The 19,923-nt window shown below is 38.3% G+C and overlaps 1 protein-coding gene across 3 annotated transcripts in view; it reads left to right on the forward strand.

Annotated features, from left to right (window-relative positions):
- Positions 1-19,923, forward strand: part of LOC129775164 (serine/threonine-protein kinase Pak) — a 99,292-nt gene that overhangs the window by 34,649 nt on the left and 44,720 nt on the right. The window contains exon 1 of one of the 3 annotated variants that reach the window (XM_055779536.1): positions 544-691. The exons of the other annotated variants lie outside the window; for them this stretch is intronic. The gene's annotated coding sequence lies outside the window, so the exon portion shown is untranslated. Of the gene's footprint in view, positions 1-543; positions 692-19,923 lie in introns of those variants that run through there. 3 annotated transcript variants of the gene reach the window in all.

Genomic DNA, 19,923 nt, shown 5'->3' on the forward strand with positions numbered 1-19,923 from the left:
GGGCTAGGGCTCTCACTCGATGGTTCATGCCTTAATCCGTAGCGGTGTGTGCGTTCGGTACTGCGCTCATTGAAGTAAGTCGCCGTCCTCGTCGCATTTTTTTCCATTTTTGAAACCTATAGTCTCTGGAGTCTCCGAGTGAGCGGCACTGACTATCTCGTGTTCGAACTGGTCCGAGATCGCACCCGCGCGCGGTGTTGGGTAACGTGAAGAAAGCTGGGCTCTCGAGACGTCAGTTAGGGTTACGGTGCGTTTGGAACAAGAGGTGTCCACTGTTTCGTAGATCGCGGTGAGAAAGTATGCTTTTTTGACAATATTTTGTACATAATGTCGGAGGAGACTAGTTCTTTTGATCGTTGGGGTTAGTGGGTGTGATAGCGCAGGGAAAACTCGCAGTACAAGAAATTGTGTTGTGATAGCGAGTGTTGATTCGAGCTAAGCTGAATGAGCTTTATCACGGTCATACTGATGAAAAGAGTGCAATAAATAGTTTTGTTTATTTTCATGTTTACGCAAATCAGCACAACAGTGGTTTCGATAAGTGATAAAATTAATAATTGTGTATAATGGTATTCGATTGTACATCGAGTTACATTTGCTGTATATCTTGTGCATAATTAACCTTACGTAGAATGCATCTTTCGAAAAATGTTTATGCAAGATGATTTTCACTTCAACGTAGCGAATACTGGTGAGTAGAAAATGGGACGTTAAATCGCACGGCTAACAATAATGTATTTATTCAACAATTCCCATTCATCCCGTTAAAATTGAACTCTTAATTCCAACCCGATGAGTAATGATAAATTGTTGAATAATTAACTTTATCTTGAAAATGCGAGGTTGTATCTTTGTGATATGAAAGTATTGCTGCAATGCATGAAAATCTGTAATTATTGTTGTGATAGACTAACACCTTATTGGTTTGTTTCAAAATAATGAAAATGGTAGTTAAATGAGGAATTGGTTACCTAACATGGTGAAGAATGGGTGCTTTTCCACTTTTCCACCACTATTGTATTTAACACCGCGCAATTTTTGATTGACCGACTATTGCAATACAATTGCCTTTTCAATTCGCATATAATAATAATTTATTACATAATGCAGTTCGATGCTATTTATCTATTGATTATAATACATAGAGGAGAATGGTAAGAATCGAATAGTTTTTATCCCTAGAACGCAACATTGTTGTTGCTAGTGTAATATTTTTCTTCTCTATTATAGTTACTTTCAACATATTTCGGCTGGTTCGTCACTTTTACTTCCATTTTTGAAAGAATGTCGGGAGTGAGAATTGAACTCGTGATCTCTGCGTGAGAGGTATGGATTTTACCACTACGCCAGATCGCCTCCACCTAGTGTAATATAAAATATCGTTACGAAGAATTACAATGGTTAAACACGCGCCACATGCAGGCTCGATTTATCCGTAATTTGGTTGTGGTTTTGCATGTAGGTCATGTAGTGAAAGTTTTTGCTAATACTTACCTTTTTTAGTGACATTTCTTGAATGCAGGGATTATAATTCTGGCTTGAAAAGTATAGGAATTAATAATAGTGATGATAATGCCTCAACATCACCTTCAGAATAACATCTTATAAGAACGGATTTTTTTCTGATACGTAATCAAGTCGCCGCATTTGTTGTTTGTCCTTCATTATGCATTTCTACAACTTTACAATAATTTTATTGTGATTCACAACGCTAAGCTGGTTGAAAAGTTCGCGTAGCAACATCTATATTCCAGTAGTTGAAATAAGCTTTTTTTACGTGATTTTATTTTACGGGATTTTTTTAAGCGATTCTCTTGAAATAACGCGATTTACTCGAAATTGCGCCATTTTTTTAAGTGATTTGGCACTGTGTTATTTGGCATAAGAAATCAAATTAAGTATTAATGAATGACGCAAGGTAATACCTACGTACTTCTTATTCTTTGTATCATAGAGGCTTCAAATTTTAAGTTTTATCGCATCTAGACATGAAAAAGATCAATAAAAATCAACCAGCTAACGCGGTGGTCTTTTTGTAGCTGATACACTATGGTCACATGTGGTTATAAATTTGTTTCGCTACCACCATTATTACACGTTTCTAATGAACACAACGCAACACTATGTTACGCGAAAAATAAACATTTAAAAACGCATATAAAACAACAACAATGTGTGCATATGATGCAAAAATATACAAACACTCTTTACCAAACGACGCAGTAGATTATTGATTCGAGCCACTACCTATGATTTAGAATTGCGAACTAAATCGCATCGCTATATGCGCCATCATTCATTCAAAACACAGTATCGTTTATCAGGCATTTGCTCTTAGGCCGCTATGTGTGCCATTAACACTAAAATAAGACTGCTAGAGAAAGAGAGACTGTATGAGGGATGGAATGGAAAATGGAAAACGTAGTCCTAAGTCAAAACCGGAAACATTTTTGAAAAACTTCTCAGTTATTATTTAAATTATCCAATATATCCAATTGTCCAAACAAAACTTTGGGAGAGTTTCCAATGTATTATTCACAGTTTGTCCAAATTTTAATAAATTTGAAAATCAGATAAAATCAGAATTGTTTAAGAAAATCAGACAAAGAAAGTATTTGGAATATTAGCTTCATTGTGTGTAGCTCAAACTTTCCTGTGTGTTTTTGAATGGGAAAGTATGGAAATTCCAAATTCCGTGGTTTCTGTTATTACCACAAAAAATCATCCGATTATTTCTTCTACCTTTTCAAAGTCAAATACAAAATCAATCAATCCGCAGAAGTAAACCTTGTAAATCTCGATTTATATTACATACTCATAATCCGAACGAAGCATAATTAGAATGGAATCGATCATGTTCCATCTTATACAAAGAAAATAACATATTCATTATCATCTGTTTGCTTAATCTCCACCAAGTTCAAACAAAAACGATGGTCGAGTCTCGGGGGGCAATACATGCGCATTAACAGCTTTTGAAACAACACAATAGAATGGGAGGACACCAGCCGTAGAGTATACATGAAACTAGTATACTATGAAATTCAAAACAAAAGTTATCTGCTCTTGCAAAAAAAAGTGTTGACACATTCTTATGTTGACTATTGTTTGTTGGCATGGTCGAAATAATAATTTATATTCATAGCAGCTGACCCACTTGTGGAGAACCAGTGAACACGTGTGATCTGTGTTGAATTATTGATTATGGGGTAGCACTGATTTTGCCTTAAGACAACAACAAAGTCGAACGACCTAAACTCCTGTGAAGGCCACTGTGCAAATACAATGTTTTTTCTACATACATTTTTTGTTCGCATTTTGGTCGACAGCCATCCAACATAATTTTGTGTTCCCATATCCGTAGCTATTCGTACCTGTTCATTATAAAGACACATTCCTCACGATCTTTGGCACACTTGCACCTTCTTATCTGGCCCAAGTTTAGTCTCAGTTCAAGCATGTACATTTACCCATGCAAGGGGGAAGCTTCAAGATTCCATTCACAGATATCATGCGAACATGGTTCACTCTCTAGCGTGTAATTGTGTTACATGATTGCAAATGTTGCTGCGAGTGGACAAGAATGTCATTTAATTTGTTTTTAACCTCACTGTGCGGTGCTCTGATGTAACCCGTTTCGTAATGAATAGATAGATGTATGGAGCGAACGCGTTCTTGTCTCTAAGCTTGAAAAACGTGCGTTCGAAAGTCGTCGAGGATCACTTTCTCGTTACAGTGATTTATATGTTCGAGTTGTACCTATCGGACTCGTATGTCCAGATGGCTATCAGTCTTTTTTGTCTGAAGTACTGCAACCAATGAAGTGTGGAATTCTCCTTATTGAAACATGAGTGTAAAATTGACATTCTATGATGTAATAAAGATCTACAATTATGGACAGTTTGTACTGATTTTTCTGAACGCGCTATGCTCTTAGAAATATACACTCGACAAAAAAAATAGAGAAACAGTCAGTCAGAAACACAAACAGTCGAAAATTTTAAGTGAAAAAAAATTTTGATGTCAAATGTCTTGAATTGCATTACTCGTCGAGATTTACTGTTATCTCGAAAAAAAAAGTTGTACTTAGTCTTTTTCCGTCTGAAAAATTGATTTTTGACAAAAAAATTTTATTGGATAACTGTAAATCTTGACGTGTCATGCAATTTTGAGACATTTGACATCAAAAAAAATTTGAAAACCACGATTTTCAGTGATTTTTCGGTTTTCAAAAAACTCAAATTGTAATGTTTGGTAAACTGTGTCATACGGCCTTTTTTCGGAGAAGTATTTTTTTGTAATCTTGGGCGATCGTAGACGAGTGTCTGCGCCTGCAATTTCCGATAAATCTACACCATAATTTTTAAAGTCAATGAACAGATCACTTCTCGAACATCTCTGAAATTGAGCCTCAAGACGTAATGATGGGTTCGTTTTATAAGGTTCCCATTTTTGGGTCTTTATTTTGATACAAAAAAGGGGTGTGGGTTATGTCGGGGACATAACCGAAGAGACGTAGGACTACACGAAGGTTAATAGTTAATATTTTTTATAAATATATAAATATTTGAAGCATGAAGTGTTGATGGCTTGCTGTCTAGAGCGACACTGAAACACTAAATTTATTTAATAATTAATATTAAAACATCAATTTTCAATCGAAGAACACAGTTTTCACCGCTGTAAAATATTTTCTTCATATCCACCTTGAAATTCGCTGCGCTTTAACGCCACTTCTATATCTATAAAAATGGATATCTGTCTGTCTGATTCTTATGGACTCGGAAACTACTGAACCGATCAACATGAAAATTGGTATGTAGGGGTTTTTGGGGCAGGGGAAGGTTTTCGTGATAGTTTGAGTCCCCTCCCCCCTCTCTAAGGGGGGCTGCCATACAAATTAAACTCAAATTTATGCATCACTCGAAAATTATTCAAGCAAATGAAACAAAATTAGGCTTATTGAGGTTTTAGGGTGCAATGAATGTTTCTATAGTGGTTAGACTATCCACCCCCCTCTCTAAGGGGGGGGGGCTGCATTACTCGAAAATTAATCAAGAAAATGGAGCCAAATTTGGCATGTGGAGGTTTTAGGGTACAATAAATGTTTTTACGGTGGTTAGATACTCCTCCCCCTCTCTTAGGTGGGGCTGCCATAAAAATGAAAAACAAATTTCTGCATAACTCGAGAATTAATCAAGCAAATGAAACCAAATATGGCAAGTGGCGGTTTTAGGGTGCAATAAATGTTTTTACGGTGGTTAGACCCTCCACCCGCCTCTCTAAGGGGCAGCTGCCATACGAATGAAAGACAAATTTCTGCATAATTCGAAAACTAATCAAGCAAATGGAAACAAATTAGGCATATGGAGGTGTTAGGGTACAATAAATGTTTCTATGGTGGTTAAACACTCCATCCTAAGAAGGGGAGGGGCTGCTATACTAATGAAATACATATTACAGGGGGCACACAAACACAAACTTCTGCATAACTCGAGAGCCATACAAATGAAATACATATTACAGGGGGCATACAAACACAAACTTCTGCATAACTCGAGAATGGAGAGGGAGTCCCATAAAAATATTACACATATTTCAACCAAAAATAATCCAACCAAACATGACAATTGCAAATTTTCGGAAAACTCTGAAGTAAAAAGGTAAAATTCAGAAAATTAAATTCCCATTTGTTCTACAATTACATAGTGACAAGTGCTGTTAGTCCATTTGATAGATTTTAATGAGATGAAACGCACTCCTATCTTCTTCTATCTATACCAATTAAAAAGTAACGCCGAATGTGTTGATAAGAGCAGAACTCGAGGAAGGAATAGTCCGATTTAGGGCTGTCTTTATTCTATCATATTTTCTGTAGAAAACACTTATTCCATGTAACAGAGAAACATGTTATTTGCAAGTGGTTGAAAAATCTTGAACGAGAATTGTGTCTGAAAATAATCTGATATTATAATTATGAGTGTTGTTAGAAATACTGGGATTTTTATAGTAAAAAGTAAATTCAACGAGGTCCATCAGAAGATCAATCAATGAACAGTTCTGCGATTGGACCCATGAACTTGCTTCTAGTAGGAAAACGTGAATGGTTGAAGGTATTGACAAAAAACTAAATTCTGGGCGGGACGAAGTTTGCCGGGTCAGCTAGTATTACATAAAAACTCATATGCTATTAGGAATATCATTTTAAAACTCATCGAACTTTTTGAAAAAACTCTTTAGTGAAAATTTTGGTGACCCCCAAAAATTGCCATTCTGCTGAAAAGAGAGTCGTGCCGCCACTGTCGACCTAAATAAGGCGAATATATTTTGTTCCACCAGCACCAATAGAGCCCCACAGACTGCATACTTTTTATCGGCCGATAGTTTAGTCGGCTTCTTAATCAGTACGGAGAGGTTATACTAATTACACCAATTACACCACTTATTATACTAATACAGTTGGGTCGGTTTTGGCACTAGCAAGCCAATCCGACCAAACTATCGGTCGATAAAAAAATCTGCAGACTACGGGGGCCCTTATTCCACATTGCGATACAGTGTTTCAATCGAATAATATTGCGTCATTGTTAGATCGATAACGCGATTGCAGAGACTTACGGATGCTTTTACTGCTGTTGATGATGATGATGATTTTGTGTCTATTCATTTTGGTGCTTTTGTTACCTGTTGCCCCTGTTATTTCGTTCATGGTATTAACTACTTCCCGGTTAGAAAATCGCTTTGCGGCGAACTGAAGAGTTTAAAGCTGGCTTTAAAATGTATTACAAGCCCCACCTCTAAATGATTATCCACATTTAGAGGTGGGGCTTGTAATACATTTTGTTCGCGCATGACACATGCACAGCCACAAGCGAATATATATTTGTTCCATCACCACCATTATACCGAATTTCATGCCCACTTCAATTATGTTTGACAACACATGAAAATAACAACAATGTGTGCGCATGATGTAAAAATAAATACACAAGCACTCTCCATCAAACGGCGTGAAAACCGACACGACGCATCCTCTCATCTCCACCTTGGATTTGAAGTTGCGAACAAAATCGCACAACAGTTTGTAACATCAGAATGGCGTTTTTATATCCAATAAGTTGCAAACGAGCGGCACTTGAATTGTAATATTGCCTCTCTCCACTGTGTTCTTAGAACGAACATCGCATTGATATTCCGAATGAGCGCCCCCTTAATCGCAAGGATATATAACAATTGTGCTAGGCCGTTACATTTTTTGTTCGTTATCGACAGCAAGGGACGGAAGTAACAGAAATGCATAGAAACGAATGTATGGTAAAATGAGATGCTTCCAGTGTTTGTTAATTTACACCATTTACGGATCTAAGGAGTCGTCATGTGTACTATATCACAATTTTTTTTGAGAAATACAGATTCGATTGATATGCAAAGCATCAAAATCCATCTGCAGTATAAATAGAATGTTATTTAGTTATATAGCGAATATGGAGTTATAATAGCGAATGGCTTTTTCATATCCAATAAGTTGCAAATGAGCGGAGCTTGAATTGTAATATTGCCTCTCTACACTGTGTTCTTAGAACGAACATTGCATTGATATTTCGAATGAGCGCCCCCTTAATCGCAGGGATATATAACAATTGTGCTTCGCCGTTTCATTTTTTGTTCGTTATCGACAGCAAGGGACGGAAGGGACAGAAATGCATAGAACAAATGTATGGTGAAATGAGATTCTTCCAGTTCTTGTTAACCGTTTGAATACGGGAGAGCGCGATAGCACTCCTCTTGTTGTATGCGAAAAGTGCGGGGAGCGCGATAGCGCTCTTCTTGTTCTATGTTATTATTTTGACTTAGCACCTCTTAACATAGGATTTCATCTTTCGGGGACATTTTTTAAAGAGGACTTCACGCGCTTTGTGCAGCAATCCATAATTTTGAATGAAATTGTTTAAATATTATTTTTCATTATTTTAAAAAAAAATATTTATGTATAGATAACGAAGTTTATGTTAGTTAATATTAGAAACCTCACTTTTTTGTGTTTTTTTTCCTATTAATACAAGTTTTGTGACCTAATCAGTTTTCTAAGCTCTTTAGTATTTTAACAAAATTTGCTCCGCACTCAAACGGTTAATTTACACCATTTACGGATCTAAGGAGTCATAATGTGTACTATATCACTTTTTTTTGGGAAATACAGATTCGATTGATAGATACAAAGCATCAAAACCCGTCGGCTCTAAGTTAAGTGCTCGTTTTTGTTAGTTTAGTTCGAGGTACACAGACTTTAACTTTGAAAAATCATAACTCAAAAACGAAAAAAAACCTCAATCTTTTATAAAAAATAAAAAAAAAATATGCCCTTGGTCCCGAGACCATGAAAACTATAAAAAACAAATACAATCAATAATAACGAAAACATAATTCGAATTTTCTGCTATTTTCTCAAAAAAGACCAGCTAACTGGCTTTAATTTAATATGTCGAACATCTAATTTGGTCCAGTGGTTCGAAAATTATGAATTTTTTAAAAAAGTCATTTTTGCCAAGAATGCGAAAAGTTGGATTTTTCGGATCACCCTAAAATGGAAATGGTCACCCTAACAAAAAAATAAAAAACTACTCTACGGAATAACACATGAAACGCACCGTTAGGTACTTCATACAGTGCGTGACGACGCTTGGTGCGCTTTATGAGTCGGTGGAATCATTGATCCGTTTTTCCTCAAAAAAGTATTTCCGGCCAGAGCGTAATAGTTGATGTTAACCTCCACAGAACCACTATCACCGAGTTTTTGGACCACATTTGAGGGCCTTAGTGTGAATGAACTGCGGTTTCAACAATACAAGCCATATCGTGCCTGCCACAATCAAATGATTGGAAGAACCGTACGGTGAACAAAAAATTTTTCAACGAAATTATTTTTCGTATAACATAAAATTCGTGACAATGAAACCCCTTTATCGATGTTTAATGATTTTACGTATCGGTGTTAAATTTAAAGTTCAATACCTCTGACGCCCTATATAAATACGCTCAGTAAAGTAATATATAACCTATAATTTCATCGCTCCACCCTCCTCATTGATACCATCAATCAGGGCCTCTTTATCTGCTCCGTGATTGAGGCATAAAAAGAACATTTTTCATCAACAATAATCATGATAGCGCGTATATCTTTTAACAGCGCTGAGCTACTTTAGGAATTATGAGCAACGACCCCCGAGTGACTCTGCCATTCCGCTAATCGCTCGTAAAAATAGACGAATCGTTCGAAACAGAATCTTTGCATTAATTGATTCGGCTTCCGATATTCAAATTGAGGGGAAAATCGACGCCATAGAAATCGATGAGGGAATACGTGTGCATTTCATCAGTTTCGCTCTGTCCCAACCTAGCGATGGTACAACGAGTTACTGTTGGCCACCAGTGATACCTCAATTGATTCCCTTCAAATTGCAGCGAAGCCACGAGTGAAACCGGGACAGATATTTCTCTAGATTACCTCGTTTATCTTGTTCGAGCTTTTCTGAACCTTCACGCGAAAGCCAAATCAAGCCTAACAACGCCTACAGGTTTCGGGCAGAGCATGGCTCGTTTGTGGAAATAGTTTCGTTTCGTGCGAAGTCTCTAGCTGGGGACATAGCTACTTCTGGGAGATATTTTCAGCCAAAACAACGTGGCCACGATTAGACACTGGGCGGCCTTAAGGTTAGGCATTCATTGCGCTGATCAAATTGTACCCTCGGTCAGACCGCGCTCGGTGAATTCAACCATGTCGATGATTCATCACAAGTCAATCGTTGGGTTCGGTTGCCAGGCGGTCTGCCGGCTCTTTTCTTTTTCCCTTCGTTCTCCCGGTCAATCCGACCCCCACTTCGCATTAACGACGTTATTCGACGTTTAACTGTCGTTCAATTAATTTTGCATTGAACATTACGGCGGCTGTTGTGTCATATCCGAAACGAAAAGAAAAGATGAAAATTGGCAAACCACTACAGCTCAATTATGAGCCAGTTTGCCGACGTCAAACCAGTCCCGTGTAATTATGAACATTGTCTACTCCAGATTGACTGTGTGGACCTTCGCTTCCACTGTTCATGCATTTCACCTGGAGAGATGGTGAATATGAATTTCGCAGTGTAAAGTTCAATTAAAATATTTTTTTATACAAAGTGTATTTTGAATGGTAGAAATACAGATAAATGGTGCTCAACGCCATGAATGACTTTATTCGAAAGATTTTTCATCAATCAGAAAAAATAAACGAACGAACGACACTAGTGAACTTTGGTTTATTTGGTTTAACAATCATTCACAATATATCCTATTCATAACGTATAACGTTAACCTCAAGTTCAGACAACGTTAATCATCAATGCATCTAACATGCTAACATTCCTTCAATCCTGAACACTAGTACTACTTATTATGTACTTACCAGTTCAAACTCATTCCACAGCATTTATACACACAACTATCTAACTGCATTCCATTCAATTCGTGCAATGAATAAATTCCTCAAGAACCGCTTGTCTCAGGTAACAGAACATGCCAGCGCCAGATACTGATGGTAGTGCTCATACCACATGCAGACAGCAATGGCTGCATTAGAGGCTCATGATAACTCGAAATGAATCGCTGCTCGTCTGTGAAACAGGGAGGGGGCAAGAATATCGCAAGAACTCAAGTTTTAAGCGCGAAGCTCTCCAACAATCAGTGCTACTCTCACTAAAGCCAATTATCTGCAAAGAGAATGCTTGCGAGAATTCGTTCATTTGTGGGGTTAGATCTTCCAGCTGCCATGTGACGTTGTTAAGCCTGCAATGTTCTTGTCGAACGAGGTGCACACCTACTAAGTTGTGTTTGGTTCGAGTTACGTCACAATTGCAGTCTCAATGGGAACAAAAAACATTGTTTGGGGTTCAGCAGTGGCGCAGAGCAGCAGTACCATAAAAATCAAAGAGACGGAAAGGTCAGAAATCTCAACCTTCAACTAAATTGAGGAGGAGACACGTCGTGGCATGTCTCCAAAAGGTGAGCGAGGTAAGATTCGACAAAACATAATGTACAACTTCGGGAGCGGAAGAGACAGTCAACTAATGGGTTGGATGGATCGCAATAGCCTAACTATCGAATATGCGTCCTGTGGATGATTCACACCATGAAACTGAAGTCCCAACTTATTTCGCGCGGCCTTTAAATAACGAAAATTATAGGTCTCGTTCAACAGTTCTATATTACCTAGCACCTGGGTGAAACAGGTACAAACAGATAATGACAATAATCAACCGAATACTGATTAATATTTATCACTGTAAACACCCCGTTTTTGCACCAGCTACACCTCGTGGGAAGGAGAAATATTGCTGAACGATGAAACTCATTGCCGCATTGCCGCCGATCAATGCAATGATCACTAAACGGAAACACTTTCAACGTATGTTTTGATATGTGTATCACATCTTACACTGGCATGAAGCTGAAAAAGCGCATAAGACGGGCGGAATGGAGTGTTTACAGGAACACTATGGAAGGCGCCCTACACGAACGCCTGTTTCAAGGAGATTGCAGAGGTGCGATAGTTACGTGATAGGTGCTAAAATATTGTACCATGGTTGTAATAGATCCTTCGTTAGTGGTTTACTTAGGCTGGTTGGTCTTAAGATCAAACCGTGGTTCGAGGATTTGTATTCAATAGCGCTGCATAATGGCGCGTTTACACTTCGACAGAAATCTCATAATTGCAAGATTCAAACAATTTGTTTGTAAAGGCTCTCGAATAATCACTAGAAATAAATCATAAACTTAGAAATCGTGCAAGATACCACAGGTTTTCGTGGGCCAAAAGTTGATATCTATATCTGTCGCAAACGTAAGTATTCCGGTATGTTGCATGTAGCATATCCGTATAACATCGCAATCAAAGGAATAAATTACGTATTGACAGCCCAATTCTTTTCAGCCCATGTAGTATGTAGTCTCTAAATTCCTTGCGTTACTGAAGAACTTATTCTCACACCAGTTGTGCAATTCGAAATTCTCCTATTTTCAAGAGAACCTCAAAATATTTTTATTCCAAGTAATCCCCGTTTGATTCTACACAATTCGCCCAACTCTCAGACAAATTGTGTGTCCCTTCCAGCAAAACTTTTTTCTTGTTCCCACGAAAACCATTTTTCCATTGTTTCCCTTTCCCTAGTTTTTAATACACTATATGTATTAACTCTTTGCGGTCACATGTCTGCTCTCAGCCACCATACCTTTTTTACCGTTCTGGTTGTTTGTCTGCTCTCAGCCACCACAGCAAGGAATCATACTAATCTTAGGTGCTGTCCACATACCACGTGGACAGAAAAATCATGTTTTTGAACACCCCTCTCCCCCACCGTGGACAAACGTGGACTTTTCCTATACCCCTCCCCCTGTTGTCCACGTGGACATTTCTAAAAAGATCAAAATAAAATTGAAGTTCGCTTGAATTTCATTTTGGGATTGCTTCTATTTTCTATTTTATAGTTTTATGGATAAAAATGTTAGTTCAATTAATAATAGCGGTTTGTTTTAAATTCATTTATTCGCTTCCCAACATTCCCCGGAATGTTATTTGTATCGCTATTTAGTTTCCTCCAAATTCCACTTATGTTGTCAGATTGTTTTCACCGCTAAAATCCACATAAAAAATTTACTGTTCGTATGTCTTAGAAAATTTTAGGTTGTTCCCGAATTCGTGCCGGCTTTAACCCTCTAACGGACTGTGGGAACTAGGGATTTAATCAACGCAAACTACAATACAGCGACATGTTTACATGCTGAAATACACAAAAGATTTTTTTCAATAAACAAAACAATTAAAAACATTAGAAAAAATGGTGGCCACCTGCCCGTCTAGCGGTAAACACTTGATGGTGAAAATGTTTTCTTATATTTGAATTTTAAATGTTAGTTTCAACAAAAACAATTATTTGAGAACTACAAAAAATAGACTGTTTTTCAATGACTTTTCGGGAAATTTGTTCTTGCTGCTCTAAATTGGGAGTTGTTAACACAAAATGACTACAAAATGAATAGTTTTTAATTTATTCGCGCCCAAAAAAATCAGGCACGTTGCTAGATATCAGAACTAGTTACCACAATTAGGCTATAAGTAATAATTTATTATTAAAGAAGAAAAAAATAAAATCGTTGGTGGCAATATACAGGGTGGGTCATTTAAAGTGGAAGGATTTGTTTTTGCAATAGCAAAGTAAAGAAGTGGAATTTTAAAATTTTTTTTTGAAATTCATTTATTTTGGTCCAAGGAGATTTGTTCTAACATTCCATTCAATTCGTGCAATGAATAAATTCCTCAAGAACCGCTTGTCTCAGGTAACAGAACATGCCAGCGCCAGATACTGATGGTAGTGCTCATACCACATGCAGACAGCAATGGCTGCATTAGAGGCTCATGATAACTCGAAATGAATCGCTGCTCGTCTGTGAAACAGGGAGGGGGCAAGAATATCGCAAGAACTCAAGTTTTAAGCGCGAAGCTCTCCAACAATCAGTGCTACTCTCACTAAAGCCAATTATCTGCAAAGAGAATGCTTGCGAGAATTCGTTCATTTGTGGGATTAGATCTTCCAGCTGCCATGTGACGTTGTTAAGCCTGCAATGTTCTTGTCGAACGAGGTGCACACCTACTAAGAATTCGTGCCGGCTTTAACCCTCTAACGGACTGTGGGAACTAGGGATTTAATCAACGCAAACTACAATACAGCGACATGTTTACATGCTGAAATACACAAAAGATTTTTTTCAATAAACAAAACAATTAAAAACATTGGAAAAAATGGTGGCCACCTGCCCGTCTAGCGGTAAACACTTGATGGTGAAAATGTTTTCTTATATTTGAATTTTAAATGTTAGTTTCAACAAAAACAATTATTTGAGAACTACAAAAAATAGACTGTTTTTCAATGACTTTTCGGGAAATTTGCTCTTGCTGCTCTAAATTGGGAGTTGTTAACACAAAATGACTACAAAATGAATAGTTTTTAATTTATTCGCGCCCAAAAAAATCAGGCACGTTGCTAGATATCAGAACTAGTTACCACAATTAGGCTATAAGTAATAATTTATTATTAAAGAAGAGAAAAAAATAAAATCGTTGGTGGCAATATACAGGGTGGGCCATTTAAAGTGGAAGGATTTGTTTTTGCAATAGCAAAGTAAAGAAGTGGAATTTTAAATTTTTTTTTTTGAAAATCATTTATTTTGGTCCAAGGAGATTTGTTCTAACTACTTTTTGACTATGATATCTCGTAAATGACCGCCTCTGGCCTTGACCGCAAAATGTGCCCTTTTTTCGGCATTTTCCATCACTTTGCCCAATGTTTCGGCCGATATGGCAGCAATTTCTTGTCGGATATTGTCTTTCAGCGCAGCCAGGGTCCTTGGTTTACCAGTGTATACCTTGGATTTTAAATATCCCCATAAAAAAAGTCAGGAGGCGTCAAATCAGGTGATCTCGGTGGCCAGTCATAATCGCCGTTTTTCGATATTAATCATCCGGGGAACATTTCGCGCAATAATTTGGTCGTGGCAGCCGCTGTATGGCATGTAGCGCCGTCCTGTTGGAACCAGTAATTGTCCAATTCATTTTCACGAACAAATGGCAATAAAAAATCGGTTATCATTGTCCGATAACGCTCCCCATTCACGGTTACCGTTGCTCCATTTTCGTTTTCAAAGAAGTACGGGCCGATGACTTTATCGGCATAAATACCACACCACACAGTAACTTTTTGATCGTAAAGAGGTTGCGTTTCGATGAATTGAGGGTTTTCAGTAGCATAAAACCGACAATTTTGTTTATTCACTCCTCCATTCAAGTTGAAATGCGCCTCATCAGACATTATGATTTTTTGCCAAAAGCCACGTTCATTTTTGGCCATTTCTATGGTCCATTTCGCAAAATCAAGTCGACGTGGTAAGTCAGATGAGTTAAGTTGTTGAGACATTTGAATTTTATACGGAAACATTTTCAAATCAACACGAATTATGCGTCGGAGAGTGGTTCGAGCGATGCCTAACTCTTGCGAACGATGGCGACCTGATGTCGATGGAGTCTCTGCAACACTGGCTCGAACGGCATCAATATTCTCGTCGAAACGTCTTGGTCGTTGTCTGGACAGATGACTGGCATTACCAACACTACCAGACGATATAAATTTGGCATATAATCGACGTATAGTGTTGTCTCCAGGCGATGTTTCAACTTTATTTTTATTTTTCCACGCACGTTTAGTTAACACAATTGAGAAGTTATTTTGAATGTACAGCTGATTTCAGCGCGTTGTTTAGGTGTGTATTGTTCCATGGTTAAAATTTTACTGAAATGACGCTTCCAACGCGGTATGACATTTGTTAATCTGACATCTCTGTCAAAAGTTATGGGGTTGCCAGATGCTTCCACTTTTTGGCTATTGAAATGGCTAGAATCATATTTGACTGACCGCACCCAAATGGTAAGATTTATTGGGGAAATTTCAAAACCAATATTTGTTACATCCGGAGTTCCTCAAGGCTCTCATTTGGGGCCACTTTTGTTCATTTTATTTGTTAATGACGTTTGCGTTTTTCTTAACAGTTTAAGGCACTTATCTACGCAGATGATATGAAACTGTATATGGAAATGAAGAATGAAGAAGACTCTCAAACATTCAAAAATGAAGTTGACATAGTTTATAATTGGTGCACTAAGAGTTTATTACAGCTCAATGTTAGGAAATGCACTTTGATTACTTTTACAAGAAGAAGAACACCATTGAACAATGGTATTATACTGGGTAATCAACCCATCAGTAGATGTCAACGAGTAAGAGATTTAGGTGTGATCTTAGATTCGAAACTAACCTTCGTGGATCATTATAATACAATCATCCATAGAGCAAATAATATGTTGAGCTTCATTAAACGCTTTAGTTACCATTTCCACGATCCGTACACAATAAAAACATTGTATATTACATACGTCAGATCAATTCTCGAATACTGTAGTATTGTATGGTCCCCCTACATAACTTCACACGAAGACAGGATTGAATCTGTACAAAAACAATTTTTGTTATTTGCACTTCGTAAACTAGGCTGGTCTTCATATCATCTACCGCCATATGAAGCACGCTGTATGCTAATCAATATTAAAAGCCTAAAAGAACGTCGGAACTCTGCCATGATTCTATTTATTATTGATATCATATCACAACGAGTGGACTCAGAAGAAATATTAGGAAACCTGAATTTTTACGCACCGATTAGGAACCTGAGAAACCCTAACATTTTTTACATAGATTATCGAAGAACGAATTATGCTAAATATAGTCCTATTAATCGTATGATGAGCCTCTGTAACGAACACAGTGAAACAATTGATGTAACCATGTCAAGATCAATGCTCAAAGACTATCTGAATAGCATAAGATATCGTTCAATTTCACTGTAATATTTGGGCAGCATATTTAGTCTACGCTGGTTTGACGAAATAAATAAATAAAAAAAAATTGATTCTGTAACTTGTTAAAATCGTCTTTTAAATTAAACGAATAAATTATCCAGCCAGCTCTCTTTAGATTTTTAGTTTTAAGTGAGTAGTTTTAGGTAGTATTAAGAATGTATCGGTCTACAATTTAGATTGACGACAATAAAATTAAAAAAAGGGTTCAGGGAAAAAATCCAAAGCATAAGAGTGATGACACACAATTATTCGAATAAAGGGTGTGTCACATCAAATTGCATCACGGAAAAAACGCTGTAGAAATTTAATTTTCAGGAATTATATCTTCAGCTTTCGCTTATAATCAGATAAGAGTGTATAGATCACGTTGGCCATGCTTCACTGTCAATTTTTCGTAAATTTGGAAAAATGTCGTCGAACGAAAAAGAGCGTCGTGAATTAATCCTGCGCACTCATTTCGAGAATCCGGAGTTGTCACATCGGGACAGCGGTAAGATGCTGGGAATCGTCCAATCCACGGTCAGCAGAGTACTAAAACGATACTTCGAGAACCTAACCATCGACCGGAAGGTGAAGAACGGCAAAAATGGATGCTCCGTCAGTGAAAAAGATCACAAGCGCGTAGTTAAGCAGTTTAGACGTGATCCGAGAAGTTCGGTCCGGGATGTCGCCAATAAGCTGAATTTGTCAAGTTCATTCGTCCAGCGGACCAAGCAGCGGGAGGGCCTGCGTACATACAAGGTTCAGAAGGCTCCTAACCGCGACGAAAGGCAAAACATGGTGGAGAAGACGCGAGCCCGGAAGCTGTACACCGAAATGCTGACGAAGCCGCATTGCCTAGTAATGGACGACGAAACCTACGTCAAAGCGGACTTTCGTCAGCTGCCGGGCCTGTTGTTCTTCTCCGCAGAGGACAAATTCAGCGTTCCGGAGGAGATTCGCAAGCAGAAACTATCCAAGTTTGCCAAAAAGTACATGGTGTGGCAAGCGATCTGCTCTTGCGAAAAGCGGAGCGCCCCCTTCGTGATGACCGGCACGGTAAACGGGCAGGTTTACCTTAAGGAGTGCCTACAGAAGCGCTTACTACCACTATTGAAGCAGCACGAGGGCCCGACCATCTTCTGGCCGCATCTCGCTTCGTGCCACTATTCAAAGGACGTGTTGGAGTGGTACGAAGCCAACGGGGTCACCTTCATGCCAAAGGAAATGAACCCGCCCAACGTGCCGGAGCTTCGCCCAATAGAGAAACATTGGGCTATTATGAAGCAGGCCCTCCGGAAGAACCCAATAGTTGTCAAATCGGAGGCGGACTTCAAGAGAAAATGGATTTTTGTACAAAAAAAACTACAACCTGACGTTGTACAGAACCTTATGGACGGGGTAAAGGGGAAGGTGTGAGCATACGGGCTTGGGCTCGAAGTATGAATAAAAAGAAAATGCCAAAAGTTGTTTAATAGTTTTTATTTTACTGTCTAAAATTTTCAAAAGGATCGGTCTACTGGGCGAATTCCTACAGCGTTTTTTCCGTGATGCAATTTGATGTGACACACCCTTTATATTTGGTCATTCAAAAAGAATCCGCGTTTTTCTGTTTAATTTCTGAATAATTTTTCTGAAGTAAGACTACGTCTAATCGAAAAATTAGGGGGTAAAATGAAAATCTAGGCACTGAACAAGTAGGAAAAAATAAAAAATTTCGAGCGCATCACAAAGATGTTTGCAGGGTTTGGGCTATACCGTGGATGCATCAAAGTATCCCAACTAATCGACCTATTTTTTGGCGCGTCATCAGAGATTTATGTGACATCTTTCTGTTGATCGATTTTGGTGGTTTCTTCCATAATCGCCTCGTGAAAACTATCCAGTTGTGAACCGCACAACACTGAATTAACCTTTTGGATGTGTAACTCCTCATGATCGAAGATTCGCTTCTAGTTCCACCATACACACAGCGTCCCTTTTTTGGAATAAAGGCTTTGATGATATTTGTAGTGGTTTGTCTTGCTTATCCCATGATCTTTTGCGAACGATATCGTATTTTCCCATTTCTATCACCCGTGATTATTTGCTCCAGAAATGGGTTGATTCAGTTGCGCTTCGCTGATGAAAATTAGTCAATCAACTTCCTTTAGAATAATTCATGCGGCTTCCAAACATCGAGTTTCTCTGCGTGGCCTCTTTTTCAAACTGTTGATTGCCTAATTCTTATTCCTAGTTTACACAGTGTGTGGTATTGCTGAATCGATCCTTCCGCAACATTTAAGCCCAACCTCCCAAAACATGTTTGGTTTCTCGTAAAAAACTAGGCAAGGTTATTTTTTATGCTATTCTATGAGTCGAAATTATTGCGCTCAAGAAAAGTGGGCCGAACAATTGATAACCGGAAGGTGCAATATCTGGTGAGAACGACGGGTGAAATAGCTCACCTTAGGTAAACATAACATTTTCGAGCGGGCTGTCAAAGAGAATGAAATTTGACATTGTCCGGTGGAATACGACGTCTATCATATTGGCTAATTCTGTTGGTTTTTTTCTGGATCGCTGACTTTAATATCGTTTAGTTATAAGCAGTACTTGTTAGAATTTATCGAAGGTTTGTAGAAGCACATAAAGCAGAATTCCTTTTCAATCTGACCAGACACAGGATGCAATAGTATGGAACCGATATACTGTAGCGTACTACGTAACCAAGCTTCACCAGGTAATTCGTTATTCATTTTCCTTTGGTTCATCACATTTGGAGTTCTCGAAAGGCAGATACAACAACAAACCCGTACCTAAGAAAACTTTGTCGTGCATTTTTCAAATTACAATATTCTAAAATTCTTTGATGGTGTCTTCGTCCTGGCGGAATGTAAATAAGTTCATCACTCTCAGGTCATGTGAGTTACTCTCAGAATACGCATTTCAGCGAAACTTTTACGGAGTACACGTAAGGGCACGAGTTTTTCTATTCCGAGCGCGAAGTGCGTAGCGTCCAACTTTTTGAAGTACGATTTAACTGCGTCACGAATTTCTTCAGTGTTATCGAATCGTTGACCGCCGAACGCCTGTTTCATCACCGGGGATAAGTGATAGTCGCTAGGGGCGAGGACTGGGGAGTAAGGAGGATGCTCGAACACAGTCCATTTAAATTTTTTCAATTGCTCTTGAATTACGTGAGCAGAATGGGGCCGCGCATTATCTTGAATGAGGAACACTTTCGTCAATACCTCTTGCCTTTTGTTCTTAATCGCGGTTCTTGATCGGTCCAAAACTTCACAATAGTACGGTGATCAACGGTCAAGGGCGGTCAACGATTCGATAACACTGAAGAAATTCGTGACGCAGTTAAATCGTACTTCAAAAAGTTGGACGCTACGCACTTCGCGCTCGGAATAGAAAAACTCGTGCCACGCTATGAAAAATGCCTCGAACGTTACGGC

This window comes from Toxorhynchites rutilus, chromosome 3, assembly GCF_029784135.1.
Source record: "Toxorhynchites rutilus septentrionalis strain SRP chromosome 3, ASM2978413v1, whole genome shotgun sequence".
Lineage (NCBI taxonomy): Eukaryota > Metazoa > Arthropoda > Insecta > Diptera > Culicidae > Toxorhynchites > Toxorhynchites rutilus.